A 14239-nucleotide genomic window follows, 5' to 3' on the forward strand; every position below is an offset into this window, starting at 1 on the left:
AGTTGATAGCAGTTCATAAGAAAGCGGGCAAGAAAATTACCTTCAACCTTAACTGAGAACTTTACTAGATATTTAGTCAAATTGAATTTATATTTGCTATTTTTTTATTTATTTTTATGATTTAATTAATGTAGTGTTTTGTTAATAACGAACTGTTACTTTATAGCTGGATTGCCCTCTTTGTTTCGCGCTCGTTCAGACATCTAGTTTTCTTTTGACAAAACAAGTTGTTTGGTCATATCTATTCTAGTAAAGCCCCATGATTTTATGTTAATTATTAGGGTGCATCTTTGAGTGGCTTGCTGCTTTAAGTTAATAACACAAGCTTTGGTGTGTGTGAGTGTGTCTGCGCTGTGGTTCGAGAAGTCTCCCAGATTAGGGTCAGTAGCTCTGTGTGTATGCGTATGTGTGTGTGCTAAAAGAGGCGTCTGTAATACCAGAAAATCCGGTTTCTATATTGAGCGGTGATGTGACGGGGTGCGAATGAGTTGACAGTACATGCATTAGATTTAACAAGTGTCTCCAGCATTCAGTGTACCTTTGGGATAGAGGTACACTTTGCATTTTGATTATTAATGAGAAATAAGTTCGTATGCTATATGAATGCGTCAGTCTGTGAATGCTTCTTTTGTTAATCACTGAGAAAATCATATGTTAGCCTACATAATTCCACAATTTACCATTTTATAGGCTATATAGCCTAGGCCTAACTTTTCATATTGTTGAGATAGACTATGTTTTGACTGACGTGTTGTTTTTTTAAGTATGTGCTCAGCAGTTTAATAGTTCTAAACAATTAATGAAATAAATAAACTCCCGTTGGTGTTGTTTTAGTGTGCTTGAATAGGCCAATATTTTGATTAGTTTTATATCGCTTAAATGTATATTTTTTATTGTATCAGATTATATATTTTTCGCATGTAATTGGGTGTGTTATTAAATTCAGCATTTAAAATTGACTTAATTTAAAGTGTAGCCTATTTCGATTTGGGGTTTGCTGTTCTTTAGACTCATATTAAATAGCCTATGTTCAGTCGAATTCTCGGTGTGCTCAACCCTGCTGACGTATTTTCAGTCGAATTCGAAATGGACTCATAGCGTTCTCCGTGCCGTAGAATGAAATTTCAGAAGCGAGATCTATCACAGCGCGCGCTGACCCTGATGGTCCCCGGCCCACGGTGAATGCGCGCGGGTACTGACGGGGTCTTTAGCGGCTGTCTTTCTCTCCGGCCTCCCGCTGCATACCCTCGCACTGCCTTCTTAAAAGTCATTTTTATTTGTTCCTTACACAAATAACTTCGTCCTAATACCTCACACAGAGACAAACAACGAAAGTCCAGAAGGCAAACTCTATAAAAAATACAGCCTCTTTTACGATAGCTGCTTTCGAGAAAATGTAGCCTGTCGTTATTTTTCATCTCTAATGTATTGAATCGGTTCATTGTCTCTTTCTTCGACGACTGTCGTCGAGCTGAATGCATTTTAAAAGCCGAACCCCCGGTAGATTGATGGATTTTGTTGTGCTGCTCAGGTCTCGCGTGCACATCAAATGCTGCTCTGGCAGTGCGCGCGGATAATGTGTACAGTAGGATCTCCTTTTCTTCTTTTTTTCCCCCCACCTCTCTCTCTCTCTCTCTCTCTCTCTCTCTCTCTCTCTCTCTCTCTCTCTCTCTTTCTTTTCTTTCCTCCATATCCTCAGCAGATGTCTTTAACGTCTGCCTCAAGGCGGACGCCAGCTCATGCCATACAGGTGCATCATTTACTTGTGTAGGCTATGTGTGTCTGTGTGTATGAGTATGTGTGTGCGCTCGTATCAAATTCTTGTTCTTCCGCTGTGGCTTTTTTAATCAACACAGGTGTCTTTTCTGCTCATACAGAATAGATAGTATATTGTAGTATAAGATGATATGTGTATTATTTTACATCATATACTGGGACAAAAGTTATTTATTATTAAGTTTTAGATCTTACCCTTTTTGTTTGAATGGAATGTAACTAATATATATATATATATATATATATATATATATATATATATATATATATATATATATATATTACATTCCAAAAGTTATTTATTATAAGGTTTTAGAACTTGCCCTTTTTGTTTGAATGGAACTAATATATATAGGCTATATATATACTATACTATATATATATATATATATATATATATATATATATATATATATATATATATATTTATACATATATATATATAAAGCATATTTTCCTCCCTTTTGTATGTATTATTACATTTTCTTCATTTATCAATTATTTAATATATATTCCCTTTAGATCACGGAATTTAGATTATTTCAGACATTCACACTCACATAGAAAGTGAAATCCATTGTGTGTAGACATGCAGCATGGGAGGAATGTGTAAAAGTCCCTCAATGTTTGTGAAATTAAGTAAGAAATGCATTCTGGTATACTCTTTTAGCCAGAGCTTCAATTTTCTAACTGTTCAAGTCAGACAAATACTTATAGATTGGTAGATGGATTAAGAGAGAGGATAATTTAATTATTCTCAGATGGAACAAACACCAACTCGCAGTTCAATTAGGTGGCACCCTGTCTGCCTGTCACGGTCATCCACGTGGTTGTTCGCCATCACCCTCGGTGTTACAGAGAGTTATTTTGTAGCTTTGTGCTGTAGCAGTCATGTTTCTGCAAAAGCAGTGGTCTGCCCTGTCAAACCTCGGTTGGCCTTCTTTCATATCACTTCTTCCTCTCTCGCTTGTGTGTGCCCTGAGTCCTGATTTAACAATGCTGTCTGCGCTGCTGTTGATCCTAACCTGTCTCACCCTCCCCGTCCACTCGTTCCTCCGCGGTGCAGCCCTGTTCCGCACAGAGGTACTGCTGCCCCCGGGCCATTCGCCTTTGATAGGGCTTGTAGTTTAAATTAGTTGCGTTCCCTAGGATCTAGTTAGTATCTCTTTTTCTTTCTCTCTCACTTTTACCTGTCTGTCTCTGCATCATCTCTGACTTACAGCTAATGGATCAGTTTGGGCCTAAACGCTAAATGAATTAGGTCATTTCGGGAATATCCCTAACTTGATTTCTGATTTGGATTGAACGTTTAGTTTGATTCCATCTTCATCCTGAACTTCCGTAATGGCATGCGTTTCTTCCGCTTCTCCAAAAGGGGGAACGAGTGAAAGTGACTAAAAGAGAGAGAGGGAGACGAGGAAAAAGAGTGGCTGAATGTTTCCACCTGGTTGGTAATCTGGCCCAATTACCTCTGCTTGGTAGCACAGAGCCTGGCGTGTTCCATCGCCACTCACTATGCCTGCCAGCTGAGTGCTGTGAGCGAGTGTGCGGCACTCTCTATGTGTGTGTGTGTGATTCAGCAGAGCTTCGTTGGCAGAAGCGACATCGTTCCCCCCCTCCCCTCCACCCCACGGTCTCTTCTTTCACTGTTTGATGTGCCTCAGTAGGCCGAGAGAGTCCCAACGCCCTGGCCCGACTGCACCCATCACCGCTGCCCCCTCAAAACAATGCATCTGCACGTCATCAATGTCGGCAGAAAATCATTTATTAATATTTGATACGTACACCTTCTTATGTGCACCTATAAAAAATGTATTACCTGCTGCAGCACCATGGAATATCATCACTTTCAGTAGTCTGTGACTATTGATCAGGACTGTGTTTCCCCCAAAGCACAGCTGTGCCGTGAACTTCATGAGGGCCAATATGGCGCTTTCCGAAACGTTGAAGCCTGCATTCATCTTAAAAGGATAGTTCACGCAATAAATAATCTGTCATTGTTTAGGCCTACTCACATTTATGTCATTCCAAATCTGTATGACTTTCTTTTTTCTGTTGAAATATATTTGGAAAAATGTCTGTTTTTTTGGACATACCGTGTATAATTAAAATCAATGGGGTCTAATTTTGTTTTGCCCCCTCAGAGTTGTTCAAAATATCTCGTTTTGTATTCCACAGAAGAAAAACATGAGGGTGAAAAATTGATTATGGAATTAAAATGTTAAAACACTGGATATGTAATTTCAAATCTAGCTTTGGTGTACTTACTCAAACGAATGCGATTGTTTTATGCTGACAAGACATTTACAAACAGTTTGCTATAGATTTAATGCAAATCAGGAGGGTTTAAATGAGGAAGTGAGAATAAATTACACTTCCTGCATGCATGGCAACTCAGACATGCATATGCACCTATTACACACCTGACATATGATACGGTGTTTTCACACCAAATCTGAAAATTGTCGCTCTTCCGACTTGGATTTGTGCAACTGATACTTGAGAACTGAAAATGCTCACTGGGAGGGCTAGTTATATGCACACTGACACAATCGCACACAAACACACATAAGCTAAGCTTAATAACGGATGCAAGCAAATAAGGGTCAATAGACACTGACACACACACACACACACTTCAACTTTTAAACCCTGGGTTCATCTGCTGTGCATTGGATCAGCACAACAATGAGGCAGTACTCGGGGGCGCCATGAGCTACAGAGCTCATTTATACAGCTGTCAGACTCTTTCTTTCTTTCTTTCTTTCTTTCTTTCTTTCTTTCTTTCTTTCTTTCTTTCTTTCTTTCTTTCTTTCTTTCTTTCTTTCTTTCTTTCTTTCTTTCTTTCTTTCTTTCTTTCTTTCTTTCTTTCTTTCTCCCTCCCTTTTTCAATCTCCTCCTCCTCCTCTTCCTCCTCTGTTTCCTATTGGCTCACATTTTCACAAGAAAACAGCCCCCTGACTCGTCAACATTGCTGTTTGGATTTCATCAGTTTAACACCCAGCATTTTTTTTTCTTTTCCATTTTATTATTGTTTTGTTTAGCATAAGTGATTCTTTCAGCTATCTCACTCATTTTGACACGTTTCCTTAAGGGGGTTACACGTTTCTTCTCAGAAATTTGTAAGTTTCTTCAGCGGTTTGAAAATTAGATTATACTGCAGATTAAAATGCAGTGTATGTTCTGGTTAATTTCGCATGAATCAGCAAATGTTTAAGTGTCTTATGTTTGTTCGTATGAATAGTTATAAATAATCTCTTAAGTGAATCTAAAGGCTGAACAAGGATTATTTTTCATAATAGCAGATTTTACTTGCCATGCCAACATTTCCACTGGCCGAATATTTTATTATTTTTTATTTGACTTTTGTCTAGAAATTTACATTTATATATTTTATATATTGTTATTGTTTTATCATTTATTTGTATAAGTATTAGAAAATATACTAATATGCAACAAACTATTTATTATGTCTGGAATATATATATAGGAAAAGGGAATGAATGAAGGATAGAATGAGTAAACAAATAAAAAGGAAAAAGGATGATTGAATAAAAGGAAAACAAAATCTACAAAGGAAAAAAGAAAGGAAAAAAGAAAGAATATATGTATGTTTGTATTTGTTTTTTACAAAAATAAAATTATAAGTATCTGAAAAAAAAAAAACTTCACATAAACACTGGTCTCTTTTGTTGAACCCTGTCAATTTACCGTTTTTGTACAGGGTTTGAGCAGAATGCGTTCTTTCTTTCATGTGTACGTGTGTGCGCTTGCATGCTGCTTGCTACATCCTGTGAGCTACTTTTCATTGTGACACCTCGACTGATGGACTCAACCACCACAGCATATTATAACCATGTGGGGAATCTCTCTCTCCTCCCACACTCTTTCCCTCGCATTGTCTCTTGCACTGCTGTCATTATTAAGTCCAAACTTTGACTAGGCCTGCAGCCAGCTTTTGTAAATGAGAAACAATTTTGGGATTTGGCTTAGAAAATAAAAGCCCTCCGCATTGGCTTTGATGTCTGATAGTAGAGAGAAATGACATTTTAAATAGGCTGCAAAAACAAAACCTTGAAAGTGCTTCCATTTCTGTGGTGAGGATGTGTGATTGGACAAGGAAACTAGTGACAGTCCTGAGTGTGTGCTTGGAGGAACTGGGAAATCCACTTCCCTTTTTTTTTTTGGAATGTGTGTGTTCTGAATCATGCTGTGTAATTTCTGTGTTTGTGCATGTGTGTGCATACAGTGATCAATAATCGATCTGTCTGTGTGTCCTCGCCAAGGTCAGATCGTCCCGCCTTGGCACACACAATTGCACACATAATTTCACAGTTGTGCTGAGCTCATCACCATCAGATACTGAGATGATATCAGGCAATATCATCAAGGATTTTATGCTGCAATGGCATCTGACACCTGTATGTACCAGGTGCGCGCTAACACACACACACACACACACACACACACACACACACACACACATTGTGTTTTATGGGGACTTTCCATTGACATAATAATTTTTATTCCGTACAAAATGTATTCTATCCCTTTAACTAACCCTACCACTAAACCTTCCCATCACAGTAAACTTTCTGCATTTTTACATTTTCAAAAAACATCACTTAGTATGATTTATAAGCTGATTTCCTCATAGGGACCAAAAATGTGCCCACAAGGATTTTGCCGTCTTTGTGGGGACATTTTGTTCCCTCCATTTGTTCTCCCCAGTCAAGATCCAAGCAGAATCCGACTACCTTATTCATGCAGTTATCGTTTAGTATTTTTTTTTTTTTTTATGCTTGTCATCATTTTGCATTATTAAACACATTTTTTCTCCTGGCGCATATGACTATTATGAAAGGCACATTGTAAATTTCGATATTTGGGTATCTTGAGCAGTATGTGGCAGCATGTGATCATGCGAGGGTGGGATACCACACAGCAAGACGAGCGCTCCAAATGTATGCAGAGCCTTCATTAAATATACATAAAGCATGCTTTTTAAGGACGCGTCGCTTCCACACCAGTAAAGGAAAAAAAGCACAAAACAAAGATTAGCATCAGGAATTCAATATTAATCAGTCTCGAGGGACACACACGCGCTCTCTCGCTCTCTCTGTTTTCCTCTCCTTCTCCTCTCTCTCGTTAAAGCGAAGGCTTTAATTCGAGAGGGACTTGTTGCTTTTGAGCCACATGTCTGAATATTTTCATGTTCTCTGATTAAAACAAAACTCTGGTTGACGCGTCGCCTTTGTCTTTGGCCCGTGCTTTGATTGCTTGTTGAGTTTTCCTTGCTCACTTTCATCCCTCCCTAATCGTCTTCCTGAATCTTTTTGTTTGCATTATTATTATTTTTTATTTTTTTTAGGCAAGAACTTGCTTGTTTTTTTTCTTCTCTGTCTCGCTCTCTCTCTGCCTGTCTCTCTCTGGTTCTGATTAGCGTTTCTCAGACTCAGCAGGAGGTTGGCTAGCTGTGGGGGAAGACAGTGCCGTGACCACCGTGACCACACAGTCATGCCTGAACACGGAGCCAGCCTTCCATGCATCCCATAATAGCCCCTGTTCTATTTCTGGACTCTGGCCTTGCCATTTTTACCCAGAATGCACAGAAAAATGAAGCCTTATTTGACCACATGAATTCTCAGCTTCACTCCTCCCACAAGTAAAATTCTGCGAAGCGAACAACATGTCAAAACATGTGGGTTTCATTCCAATAATCTAAAAGAGTCCTCCTTCTCCACACCACCTTGGCCCCCGAAATGCACTGATTTAACAATAAACTGCTTAAACGAGCATGGCTTGGCTGGCGTGCTTTGTTGTGTATGAGCTGATCTGTGGTCAGGTGTACTGTGTGGTCACAGCCAGCTGAATTAGGACACAAACCTGCTCAGCGGCTATCAGCATGGCAACATAATGACTGTGATTTGGATTGAAGAGGAATGCATGACTACATACAGAGAGGGGCTGTTGACAAGGGAAAGTGGCATGTCAGTGTGTGGATGTGTGTGTGAAAGTCTATAGAGCATGTGTATGAGGCTACCCTTATTATCGCTCTTTTCCCATAAACAGATCTCTAGCTTTAAAAACGTATCGGCTAACATCAGTACGCTTGTTTATTTAACTGCTTAATTACACCCCCACACGCACACATATATGTGGGTATTGGTTGCCTGGTGATAATAGCTCTGGGCTGGTGACCCAACCAGGTGTGATCCCAGATAGGGGTGACCCACGAACTGAGCGTTACTGAGAATCATGGTGCCCTTGGGCAGGGGGGTTGACCTGTGCAACCTGCTATTGTCCCTGTAGTTAAAGTACTGTAAACTACTTTTTTTTGCTTACTGACAAGTAACCAGTTATACAGCTAATTTCTTTGTGTAATATGTTTTTTCTTTTCTTTTTTTTTTTTTTTAAGATGCTGCTGCTTATGGGGTTTCTGCACATGAGAGTGTGCACTGTTATACGTCTCTCCTGAGTCAGAGTTTGCAGGGCAGCAGAATGAGACTTGGGGCTGCTGGTAATCCCTCTCTGGGCTCTGAGTTTCTGAGCTTCGCTCTCTCACTGATACTATGGTTAGAGGGGGATTAGAGGACTTCATCATTCACTGGACCCCAGAATAGAAGTATGGGTGAGGGTGAAAAGAAGGGAAAATGAAAGAAGGAAGGAAGGAATAACGTAAGGAAGGGGGAAGGAAATGGAAGAAAGAATGGGATGAAAGTGAGAAAGCAAGGAAGGAATGAAAATAATTAGGAAAGGTGAGGTAAAGGGGGAAAAGGGAGTAAGAAAAGAAAAGGAAAAAACTATAAAAGGAAGGAAAATGAAGATAAGAAGGAAAGAAAAGGTGGAAAATGTAGGAAAGGGGAATGAAGGAAGGATAGAAGGAGAAAACAAATAAAAGGGGAAAAAAGAATGAATGAATGAAAGGAAAACAATTCAGAAAGGAATTGGAAGGAAGGAAAGAGAAAGAAAGGGAAAAGGAAGAAAGAAAGAAAATCATTAGTAAAGGTGGGGCAAAGGGAAGAAGAATTGACAGAAAGAAAGAAAAAAGGAAGTAATGAATGAAAATGAGAAAACAATCAAGGAAACACAAGAAGGAAAGAAATTAAGGGAAGACAAGTAGGAAGGATGGGAGGGGAAAATGAATGAAGGAAGAAAGAAAGAAAAGTATGAGTAAAGGTGGGGCAAAGGAAGGAAGAACTGGCAGAAATAAAGAAAAAAGGAAGTAAAAAATGAAAATGAGAAGACAAACAAAGAAACATGGAAAGGGGAGAAATTAAGGGGAGAAGAAAAGAAAAGTAGGAAAGAAAGGAGGGGAATAGGTAGAAGAATGGAAGGAAGGAAAAAGACAAGGAAAGAGGAAGAAGGACAATATACGAATGAAAAGAAATGATTAGGAAAGGTGGAGGAGAGGAAGGAAGAATAGACAGAAAGAAAGATAAATAACAATGAGAAAAGGAAGAAAAGGGAAGGAGGGAGGGAGAAAAGATAAGTAGGATGAAAAGGTAGGAAAATGAACAGAAATGTAGAAATTAAGGAAATTATGTGGAAAGAAAGAAAGAATAAAGGAAATAAAGAATGGATGAGAAGGAAAGAAGCAAGAATGAAAAGGAAATAAGGATAGATGGACAGACAGGAAAGAAGGAAGGAAATGAGGAGGAAAGGAAGAAAGTAAGCAGGTGATATATATATGTGTGAATATAATGTATGTGTGAGAGTTTGTGTGTGTGTGTGTGTGTGTGTGTGTGTGTGTGTGTGTGTGTGTGTGTTCTCTCCACTATGGTTTATGCTTGAACGAGAGTGCTGATGTCATATAGACACTACCAAGATTAAAGTGCTGCACCCGCTGTCTGGGTGTAAACACTGCCGGCACATTAAACACTGCAGAGACACACACACGGAAACATGTCAATGAAAGACAGAGACAGTGACAGAAAAGAGAGAGAGAGAGAGAGAGAGAGAGAGAGAGAGAGAGAGAGAGAGAGAGAGAGAGAGAGAGAGAGAGAGAGAGAGAGAGAGAGAGAGAGAGCGAGCAAGAATGAGTAACAGAAAGTCCAGAGTGTGGGGAAACAAAGAAAGGAAAAGCTGTTGATACAGGAAAAACAAAGGCAAAGTGTGTGATTAATGAAAGCGAAAGTTGTGTAATGACTCTCTAAAGGGCTCACGGCAATGACATCATCAGCAGTGCATTCTCATTAATGCGAGGAGCTTCATTTGCATCGTTTACTACAGCGCCGTACGTGTAAGACGCGTCAATGTAACTCTGCAACAAGAGCCACACTACGCAATAGATTATGGGCTTCATCACGCATATTTTGATCTGAAAATTCTTGTATTCCTGTTTTTGTCCTTCAAATCAACATCCCGCATCTGATTATAGAGGAAATAAGCAGTTCTCAGGGAGCAGGCGGAAATCAGGACAAAATAAAATAGCCTCATAAATAATTTGCCTACACTCTTTAGCGAACGCGTGCCATGTTTGCAACGATAAGGAAAACACTCCTCATCATTTTTGGTATCTCTTTAAAGCAGGAGACTCAATTTGCTCTCCGTTTAATCTCATTGCTGTCTAGAAGAAACAAAGAAACAGATCTCATTTGGGATTTTTCTTTCCTACAGGTCATTATGGACAACATATTCAACCTCGTCTGTGCTTTTACACTTTCTTATACATGTGCATGAACTTTTGAGCAGTTTCTGTTAGTGTGTGTGTCTGTCTGTATGAGTGCATGCGTGTGACGCCGGCTCCAGTCGTCAGCGGTTATCAAAGGCCTTGCGGGTGCTGTGTTGTCTCTCTGGCTTTACGCTCGTTCCCTCAGCACGTCTGGTCGGGCAGGCCTGTCCTCTATCATGCCTGCCAGATAGTGGCTCCTCTGTGCTGAGCTTTGTTTGGAGGTCAGGAGCCTTACACACAGCTGTGGACACAACACAGAGGCAGTCAAAGTCCCACAGTCCTCCCCTATCATCTCCCCCTCGCACACACACACAAATACGTTCAGGACATGGAGCCGGTCCAGCCTGATGAAAGAGGGAAAGATGTGAGGCGTGAATCGAGGCTATAGTGATTCCACATCTCGGGTGCCAGAAACGCTGCTCCTCTCGCTCCTTGACGGATGTCTAAGGATAGAACGAGTGCCGTTTTTTATGAAAGTTAGTGATTCAGATCTTTTTAATGATTCAAACGCTCTTCATAGCTTGGCTCCTCTCGGTGGGGCAGAAGAGTTTTTCGGCCAGCTGTAAGAGTGAGTAGACAAACACGATGAGGCGGCGCAATGTTATGTTGCCACTGTAAAGACCATTCAATCAGCCTTTAATTCTCCTAATAGCCGAGAGACCGGCCTATGATTACACTTTGGCTGATATACACTTCCCTTTGGCTCCGATTCAGCTTTCCGTGTGACTCAGTCTGCGAGTTCTATTTCTCTTTCGCTCACTTCATGCTTGGTTTGCTTTGCTCTTTCTCTGTCACTTCCAACTGTTAGTCTGATTCTCAGGTGCTGTTTTGCTAAAATCCAAACTTCATTCTCACATTCTGCTTCCAAAACCCAAACCTGCTGAATGATTTACAGGCAGAAATGATTCTGGTTGGCTAAAAAGGGTTTCTTTTCAACCTAGGACTGTCACAGAGATGTGTTTTCAGACACCTATTTCAGTGAAATCTGACAGGTAATCACATTTCATGTGTCGTATTCCAAATATTGCTTACAGCGCCTTAAATACACTTTCTGCCTCATACTAATATTTGCGCAGACAAACACACCTTTGTACAACAGCCTTGATCCTTAAAATACAATCTGCAAGTGATTCAGTTTCCTTTATAGTCACACATTCACCACCCTCTGAATATTACTAGCATTATTTCTTCTTATGCCTTTCACTTCTTTTCTCCTCCATCTCACTGTGCCTTTATTTTTCAGTTTGTGTTGTCGCTCTTTCAATAACTCTTTATCCTCTTTGTGGAGTATTGGTAAGAGCCGTGCCTGGTTCAGACTACATGGTATTTTTGTTTGTTACGATAGTCACTGTCAGATTATGTGATTTTGACTCCTAAATTCTTAGTGTCGTGGACAAGACACATGTCAGACTGCACGTTGCTTCCCGATCAATCATCGCTTGCCGTCTTTAACAACGTACGTGATGTCATTGAGGAGGCGGAACTAGCGACTGACTTCGGGAAACAAGAGGGTAAACACACAACGGTTGTACTAGCTTAATGCTAATTCCAGTACTCTCACATGGTTGCTGAAGCGCCTCCGATATTGTCGCCAGCATTTATCTTTTTTCACTCCGTCGTGGTGGTCGCTTGAGGAAACATTATAAAGGCAGTAGGATTGTTTCCATATCTCCACAAACCTTTCCTCCATTGCATAATTCCACGTAGCAGCACAGATACGTCGTCTCTCTTTCGTTTCGCCAATTTGCGGAAGAGCTTCTGTGCTCCTATTGGTCAATGTTACCGATTTCTTGCGTCCTGACGCCCGTTGTCATTTACGAATCCCCATGACACCCTACGTCAAAAGGATCATGACAAAATTGTCAGTCTGAACCGTCAGTGCATAAGTCAAGAAATGAACATAAATGATTATGATTATATGAGCAATCTAGTTTTGTTTTTGTTTTGTTTTGTTTTGTTGTGTGGAAAATTCCATTTGTGCGATTTGTTGCAGTTCTTGGTTCATGTGCATTTACATCAGATGGACGTCTTTGTCTATTGTTCAAAAGAATCATTTGACAAAGTGTCTAAAAAACCCCTGAAGAAAACGTGTCCTGTCTCTCCAAAGTGTAGAGTGCTGCTACTACAGTAAAGTCGCTAACACCATTAACATGTTTGTGTAGAGTTCTTTTTTTTTTATCTTTAATTATTGAGTTTTCATGATCAATTCAAGTGTAGATGTGGGGTTAGAGAGAGAAAGAGCTAAATGCTCAGCTGTTGACTGTAGTTTAGGGTCATAAAAGAGAGTCTCACACTGGCTGCTTCTCTGATGGTTTTCCATGAGGTTACTGAACCCAGAGTCTTTACCACTGCCTCTAAGGGTTAGGATGAGCTCAGTAAATCAGCCATGTTTACTCTTTTATGTTATTTTCTGTGTGTGATTGTCCAGGATTGGAAGGCTTATTCAGGTTCTCCTGCAGATCTCTTTGAGCTGAGCTCACCCTTGCTTCTAATGAATCTTACAGTTGGTTTATGTTTTGAGGGAGAAATCGCCTCTATAGCACTTAGTTGAACCCACACAGCCTCATCTTTCCTGCTGTGTGTTTGCTCAAGGTTAGAACGCTACAATACTACTCCAATCTTCTCGTTTTCAGAGGCGTTTAATCTCAGATCTGGGATCAGCCTTGCCTTTCCTCGCATCGCTTCTACAGCAGTTCAAACAGGGGCATGTCTGTGGCCTCCAGGTCGGATCGAGAGGAAGTCTGTTTTCCTGCCGTTCACTCTCTCTCCATTTTGGAGCCATGAGAGAAGAAAATGAAACGCATTTATCTTGGGTTTTCCTCTTCTCTCAACCCTTCATGTGTCCTTCCTTCTGCTTTTATTTGTCGAACACACACGAACACAAACCCCCGGAACGGTGCGCCCATGCAGCGCCGTCGATATTCAGAAGGGCCCTGAATGGATGGCTGGCATTTGCATGCATTGATTGAGTGCATGTTTGCCCAATATTTCAGCGCAGCTGATGGCTTTATTAGACACATTGATTTAGAAGGCAGATAGATGGAGGTGGACGACAGGGAGGGGAATGAACAGAATGGAATAAAGGAGGAATGAAGGAGGAAAGGGGAGAGAACATTGCGACACACACACTGGAAAATTGAGCAGTTTGCGTTGCTTTTCTCTGTATCTGTCAAACTAGAAAAAAATAAGTCACAAATAATAATAAATTCCTTACAAAATTAATAGTATATAATAAATTGATTTTTTATGGAATCAAGAGGTCAAACTGTGATGTCCTCTATTGGTCTAATGTCCTTGTTTGAACTTGTTTAGTTTTTTATTTCATTTATATTATTTTGTTACATCTACTTATCCTTGTCCATTGCCCATGGTTTATCCTTTCATGAACATTCATAAAAAGTTCAATATCACCTGTATTAATTGTGAGGTTTTTTTTTTGTTTTGTTTTTACAGGAAGCCTGATACATAAATGGCTTTTCATACTATTTTCAAACATTTTGTTGAAAGATTAAAGGAAAATAAGAAGATGTGGAAGAGAGGAAGCTAGAGTGAGAGGTCGCTTTAGACAGTGAGAATTGTGTGACCTGCGTGTGTGTGTGTGTCCTGATAGAGTCTGATTAGGAGGACAGTTTTGGGTTGTCAGAGGAAGCGGTGGCCTTACGTAGGAACTCTCACCTTTTCACTGAACTGCACTCAACATAAGTCTGACCCTTCCTAACCACTGCGCGCACACACAACACACACGCACAATGAAGCATGAACACAGAATGATCAGGGTTGGATCACACC

General features: G+C 40.2%; 1 protein-coding gene across 5 annotated transcripts in view; it reads left to right on the forward strand.

Moving 5' to 3' along the window:
* The window catches only part of bahcc1b (BAH domain and coiled-coil containing 1b), a 101631-nt gene that overhangs the window by 9007 nt on the left and 78385 nt on the right, over positions 1-14239 (forward strand). The window lies entirely within an intron of this gene.

Source organism: Scardinius erythrophthalmus (assembly GCF_964197995.2).
Source record: "Scardinius erythrophthalmus genome assembly, chromosome: 18".
Lineage (NCBI taxonomy): Eukaryota > Metazoa > Chordata > Actinopteri > Cypriniformes > Leuciscidae > Scardinius > Scardinius erythrophthalmus.